The following is a 7,051-nucleotide window of genomic DNA, read 5'->3' as shown; positions in this document are numbered from 1 at the left end:
ACAAAAACAAACACAACACGAACACATACACACACAAAAGCACACGAAAACTTACAAGCACACAAAAACTTACACACACACACACACACACACACGAAAACTAACACACATACACGACAAAACTTACACACACAAAAGCTTAGACACACAAAAACTTACACACACACACACACACACACAAAACATACACACACACGCAAAAACTTACAAGCACACAAAAACATACATGCACACAAAAACTTACATGCACACAAAAACATACATACACGCACAAAAACTTACACACACACACACACAAAAACTTACACACACACACACACACGAAAACAAAATCTAAGTGTTAGAGTGATAATATTTTTAATGGCTTGTTAGCTCAGTTGGTTAGAGCGTCATGCTAATAACGCGAAGGTCGAGGGTTCGATCCCCTCACGAGCTATAGTTTTGACCTTCGTATGGTAACTCCATAAGTTATTTTCGGATAATTTAGACGAGGTTCTGAATTTTAATAAAGAAGAGAAAAAAGTTAGCTCAATTCTGAACTTTACCAAAGAAACTGAATTACAATATGAATAAGATCAGGAATTGTTTACAAGTCAGGTTGGCCGAGTGGTTAAGGCGCTAGACTAAAGATCTGGTCCCCATATGGGGTCGTGGGTTCGAAACCAACATCAGATAAATTTTTTCTTATTTACTTTTTTTATTTCATCATGTCTTGTAATTTCACTAAATAACTTCTGTAAAATAATTTATGCAGAACCTAGATTGTTAGGGTCGTTAATAGATTAAATAAAAAAAAAATAGAAAAGTGTAAAATGTTCAAATTCTCTTCTGAATTTTCGTATAGAAGAGAAAAAAGTTAGCTCAATTCTGAACTTTACCAATGAAACTGAATTACAATATGAATATGATCAAGAATTGTTTACAAGTCGGGTTGGCCGAGTGGTTAAGGCGCTAGACTTAGGATCTGGTCCCCATATGGGGTCGTGGGTTCGAGTCCCACACCTGAAATTTTTTTTTTTATTCTAAATCTTTAGAAACGGCCTCTATTTCTGACCGTTTAAGTTTTGATGTTAGTGTTGTCAGTCAAAAGCTATGACCTTGAGAAAAGAGCTTGAGAAAATTGCCTGATTATCGAAAAATGGGGAAACATCCTCCAAAAGTCGACAGGAATGCACCACTCCAGCGCTCTGTCGGATATGTTGAATAAAATATGCAAAGTCGACATAGCTTTATTTCATTTTTAAAGGTTAAATTAGACGAGGTTCTGAATTTTCTTAAAGAAGAGAAAAAAGTTAGCTCAATTCTGAACTTTACCAATGAAACTAAATTAAAATATGAATATGATCAAGAATTGCTTACAAGTCAGGTTGGCCGAGTGGTTAAGGCGCTAGACTTAAGATCTGGTCCCCATATGGGGTCATGGGTTCGAGTCCCACACCTGACATTTTTTTCTTATTCTAAATCTTTAGAAACAGCCTTTATTTCTGACCGTTTAAGTTTTGATGTTAGTGTTGTCAGTCAAAAGCTATGACCTTGAGAAAAGGGATTGAGAAAATCGGCGTGATTACCGAAAAATGGGGAAACATCCTCCAAATTTGGACAGGAATGTCACCCTCCAGCACCGTCTCTAATATGTTGAATGAAATATGCACATTCGACATAGCTTTATTTAATTTTTGAGGTCAATTTGGACGAGGTTACGTGAATGAAAATGAAAAAAGCTCACACTTCGGTTCTTAATTTCTCAAAGACACAAGAATTTCAAATTTATCTTATAATTTTTCCAATAAAATAAAAAGGTTCCGCTTTAGTTCTGTTTTTTTCTCAAAGAGATGAAAAATTTTAGGTTCTATTCTAATTTTAAATTAAATTTTAGCTCCTTTGTCTTATGGATTTACCCCTAAAATTTTTAAATTAGAAAATGAGGGACTCGTTCTATTATTAAAGACAATCGTTCAAACTCGTTCATCTAACCTCCAAAACAAAAGGTTAGTTTAGGTATAAATAAATATTAATAAATAAATATAAATATTTCTAAATTTTTATTTTAGGTTAGGTTAAATTATCATGAGGTATATTTTTTATTTAAACAAAACGTTTCCTTAGCGTAGGGTTAGGGTAGGGTAGATTCAGTTAGGTTAAGTTAGGTTAGCCCACGTACACTTCACTTAGGTTAGCTTAGGTTAGGTGAGAGACAGGCAAAATGTTAGGTGTATGATTAGGTTAGGTTAGGTAACATTAAGTTCGGTGAGATACCGAGCGTTTCGCCTCTTAGCCCCGCCGTCCTCCCGCGACCGTAGGCTAACCTAGCCTAACCTAACTTAACCTAACCTAACTTAATCTAACCATTAAGAATTTTATCTAACCATAACCATTACCTTAATCTAACCATACTTAATCTAACCATAACCATTAACAAGCCATTAACAATATTATCACTCTAACACTTAGATTTAGTTTTCGTGTGTGTGTGTGTAAGTTTTTGTGTGTGTGTGTAAGTTTTTGTGTGTGTGTGTTAGTTTTTGTGTGTGTCTGTTTTTGTGTGTATGTAAGTTTTTGTGTGCATGTAAGTTTTTGAATGTGGGTGTAAGTTTTTGTGTGTGTGTGTGTATTTGTGTTTGTGTGTGTCTTAGACTGTGTTTGTGTTAGTTTTGTTGTGTATGTGTGTATGTGTGCGTTTGTGTGTGTGTGTGTGTGTAAGTTTGTGTGTGATTTTAAGTTTTCGTGTGCTTGTGTTAGTTTTTGTGTGTGTGTGTAAGTTTTTGGGTGTGTGTGTAAGTTTTTGTGTGTGTGTGTGTGTGTGTGTGTTAGATTTTTTGTGTGTGTGTAAGTTTTTTTGTGTGTGTGTAAGTTTATGTGTGTGCGTGTAAGTTTTTGCGCGTGTGTGTAAGTTTTTGTGTGCATGTAAGTTTTTATGTGCATGTAAGTTTTCGTGTGCATGTGTAAGTTTTTTTGTGTGTGTGTGCGTGTGTAAGTTTTTGTGTGTGTGTAAGTTTTGGCGTGTGTGTGTGTAAGTTTTAGTGTGTGTGCGTAAGTTTTCGTGTGTGTGTGTGTAAGTTTTTGTGTGTGTGTGTGTGTGTAATTGTTAGCGAGTGTTTTATATTTTTTGTGTGTTCTTATGTGTTCTTTTGTGTGTTTAAGTTTTTGTGTGTGTGTGTGTAATTTTTTGCGAGGTTGTGTTAGTTTTTGTGTGTGTGTGTGCGTGTAAGTTTTGTGTGTGTGTGTGTTTATGTTTTTGCGTGTGGGTGTTAGTTTGTGTGTGTGTGTGTGTGTGTTAGTTTTTGTGTGTCTAAGCTTTTGTGTGTGTAAGTGTTGACTTGTGTGGGTAATTTTTCGTGTGTTTGTCTATATTTTTTGGTTTGATAGTATGTTTTCGTGTTGTTGTGTTAGTTTTTGTGTGTGTGTGTGTGTGTGTGTTTGTGAGTTTTATTTTGTTTTTAAGTTTTGGCGTGTGTGTGTGTGAGTTTTCGTGTGTGTTTGTATAATTTTTTGTTTGTGTGTTTTATTTTTTGTTCGAGTTTTTAATATATATTTTGTGTGTAAGTTTTTGTGTGAATGTAAGTTTTTGAGTGCATGTAAGTTTTTGCGTGTGGGTGTAAGTTTTTGTGTGTGTGTGTGTAAGTTTTTTTGTGTATTTGCTTTTGTGTTTTTAGATAAGTTTTTTGTGTGTTTGTTTATGTGTGTGTGTTTGAGTGTGTTTGTGTGTAATTGTTTTCTCTTTAATTAGTGTTTTTTGTGTTTTTTTAATTAATGTTTTTTTTGGGTTTGTTTTATTTTTTGTTTGTTTTAGTTTTTGTATGTGTGTGTAAGTTTTAGTGTGTGTGTGTGTGTGTGTGTGTGTGCAAGTTTTTTTGCGTGTGTGTGTGAGTTTTTTTTGTGTTAATGTGTATGTTTTTGTGTATGTGTGTGTGTGTAAGTTTTTGTGTGTGTGTAATTTTTGGCGTGTGTGTGTGTGAGTTGTGGTGTGTGTGTGTGTGTGTGTGTGCTTGTTTTGTGTGTGTGTGTTTTTGTGTAATTTTTTTTTTGAATTTTATTTTTTTTGTGATTTTATTTTTTCTTGTGAGTGTGTAAGATTTTGTGTGTGTGTGTGTGTAAGTTTTTGTTGGTGTGTGTGTTTGTGTAATTTTTTTAGTGTGTTTGTAATTTTGAGTGTGTGTGGGTGTTAGTGTTAGTGTGCTTGTGTTATTTTGTGTTTGTGTGTTTAAGTTTTGGCGTGTGTGTGTTAGTTTTCGTGTGTGTGTGTGTGTGTGTAATTTTTTTCGCGTGTGTGTGTAAGTTTTTTTGTGTTCATGTGTAAGTTTTTGTGTATGTGTGTGTGTGTGTTTATTTTTTTGTGTGTGTGTAAGTTTTGGCGTGTGTGTGTGAGTTTTCGTGTGTGTGTGTGTGTAAGTTTTGTGTGTGTGTGTGTGTAATTTTTTGTGTGCTTGTAATTTTTATTGTGCTTGTGTAAGTTTTTTTTTGTGTTTGTTTGTGTGTTAATTTGTGTGTGGTTAAGGTTTTGAGGGTTGGAGTGATTTTTCGTGCGTGTGCTTGTAAGTTATGTTTTTGTTTGAGTGATGGGTTCTGTTTTTTTTTGTTTTTTATGTTGATTTAGAGTTATTGTTTGTTTGGTATTTTTTGTTTTGGTTGGTGTTATTGTGTGTGTGTGTGTGTAAGTTTTTGTGCATGTGTTTGAGAGTTTTTGTGTTCTTGTGTTAGTTTGTTTTTACTTGTGTGTGTGTGTGTGGGTGTTAGTTTGGGCGTTTGTGTGTGTAAGTTTTATTGTGTGTGTGTATTAGTTTTTGTGTGTGTGTGTAATTTTTTGTGCGTTTGTGTTAGTTTTTGTGTGTGTGTAAGTTTTTTTGTGCATGTAAGTTTCTGTGTGCTTTTAATTTTTTTAGTGTGTTTGTTTGTTTTTTTGTTTGTTTTTATTTTTTTGTGTGTATTTTATTGTTCGTGTTTAGTTTAGTTTTTGTTTTTGTTTGTTATTTTGTGTTTGTGTTTGTGTTTGTGTTATTGTGTTTGTGGTTATTAGTTGTTTTTTCTTTGTTTAATTTTTTTTGTTTTTTGGTTGTGGGTGTGTGTGTAAGTTTTTGTGTGTGTAAGTTTTGGTATGTGTGTGTAAGTTTTCGTGTGTGTGTGTGTGTGTGTGTGTGTGTGTGAAAGTTTTTGAGAGGGTGTGTGTGATTTTTTCTTTTGTTAATGTTTAATTTTTTGTGTCTTTGTGTGTGTGTGTTAGTTTTTGTGTGTGTGCAAGTTTTGGTGTGTGTGTGTGTGAGTTTTCGTGTGTGTGTGTGTGTGTGTAAGTTTTGTGTGTGTGTTAGTTTTTGTGTGCTTGTAAGTTTTGGTGTGCATGTTAGTTTTCGTGTGCATGTGTGAGTTTTTTTGTGTGTGTGTGTGTGTGTAAGTTTTTGAGTGTGTGTGTGTTTGTGTAATTTTTTGTGTGTGTGTGTATGTTTTCGTGTGTGTGTGTGTAAGTTTTAGTGTGAAAGTGTTAGTTTTTGTGTGTGTAAGTTTTGGCGTGTGTGTGTGTGTGTGTGAGTTTTGTGAGTGTTTGTGTGTGTAAGTTTTTGTGCGTGTGTGTGTGAGTTTTTTTGTGTTCATGTGTAAGTTTTTGTGTGTGTGTGTGTTTTTTTGTTTAAGTTTTTTTGTTTTTGTATGTTTTTACGTGTTTTTTTGTTTTATCGCTTTTGTTTTTGTTTTATGTTTTTGTTTGTTTGTGGGTATGTAATTTTTTTTGTGAATGTAAGGTTTTGTTTGATTGTAATTTTTATTGTTATTTTGTCAGTTTTTGTGTGTGTCTGTTTGCGTGTAAGTTTTTGTGTGTGTAAGTTTTGGCGTATGTGTTTAAGTTTTCGTGTGTGTGTGTGTAAGTTTTATTGTTTGTGTGTGAGTTTTTGTGTGAGTTTTTGAGTTTATTATTTTTTGATTCATTGTGTTTTTTTGTGGGTGTTTTGTTTTGTTATTTGTAGATTGTGTATTTTTTTATTTGTGTGTGTGTGTGTGTGTGTGTGTTTGTTTTTGTGTGTGTGTGTGTGAGTTTTTTGTGTGCATGTGTAAGTTTTTGTGTGTGTGTGTGTGTGTGTGTGTAAGTTTTTGTGTGTGTGTGTGTAATTTTTGGCGAGTTAGTGTATTATTTCGTGTGTGTAAGTTTTATGTGTGTGTGTGTGTGTAAGTTTTTGTGTTCTGGTAATAATTTTAATGCATTTTTTTTTTCTTTTTAAGGTGTTATTTTTTGTGTGTGTGTTTGTGTGTGTAAGTTTTTGCGTGTGTGTGTGTGTTTGTTTTTGTATGTGTGTGTATGTTTTGGAGTTTGCGTTAAATTTTTCTTTTGTGTTTGTGTTTACGTTTTTGAGTTTTTATTTAATTTTTTTTACTTTTGTTTAAGTTTTTGTGTGTGTGTGTAAGTTTTTGTTTTCATTTAATTTTTTGTTTGAATGTAATTTTTTTCGTGTTTGTGTCAGTTTTTGTGTGTGCGTGTGTATTTATTTGTTTGTCTTATATGTTTGTTGTTGTTGTAAGTTTTTTGTGTGTGTGTTTGTAAGTTTGTGTGTGTGTGTGTGTGTGTGTGTGTGTATGTTTTTGTGTGTGTAAGTTTTTTGTGTGTGTGTGTGTGTGTTTTTTTGTTTGTGTGTGTGTGTGTTTGGGTTTGTGCGTTAGTTTTTGTTTGTGTTTGTTTTTTCGTGTGTGTTTAAGTTTTCTTTTGTTTGTGTTATTTTTGTTTTTTTGTGTGTGTGTGTTTGTGTGTTTTTTTTTTTCAGTGTTTCTGTGTGAGTTTTTTTTGTTTTCTTTTTTTAGTTTTTGTGTGTGTGTGTGTGTGTGTAAGTTTGTTTGTGTGTGTTTTTTATGGCGTGTGTGTGTGTGTTTTAGTGTGTGTGTGTGTGTGTGTAAGTTTTTTGTGTGTGTGTGTGTAAGTTTTTGTGTTCATTTAAGTTTTTGTGTGCATGTAAGTTTTCGTGTGCATGTGTAAGTTTTTGTGTGTGTGTGTGTCAGTTATGTTGTTTGTGTGTGTTAGTTTTGTCGTGTGTGTGTATGTTTTTGTGTGTGTGTGTGTAAGTTTTTGTGTGTGTGT

General features: G+C 33.5%; 1 non-coding gene across 1 annotated transcript; it reads left to right on the top strand.

The window, feature by feature from the left end:
• Positions 1–592: 592 nt before the first annotated feature.
• On the top strand, positions 593–675 carry TRNAF-AAA (transfer RNA phenylalanine (anticodon AAA)). The gene has a single exon. It is a non-coding gene; the product is annotated as a tRNA-Phe (tRNA).
• Positions 676–7,051: the final 6,376 nt, after the last annotated feature.

This window comes from Artemia sp. Qi Xiang Cuo, chromosome 14, assembly GCF_049724085.1.
Source record: "Artemia sp. Qi Xiang Cuo chromosome 14, ASM4972408v1, whole genome shotgun sequence".
NCBI lineage: Eukaryota > Metazoa > Arthropoda > Branchiopoda > Anostraca > Artemiidae > Artemia > Artemia sp. Qi Xiang Cuo.
The sequence above is the reverse complement of the archived record's forward strand: the minus strand, read 5'-3'. Positions and strand labels throughout refer to the sequence as shown.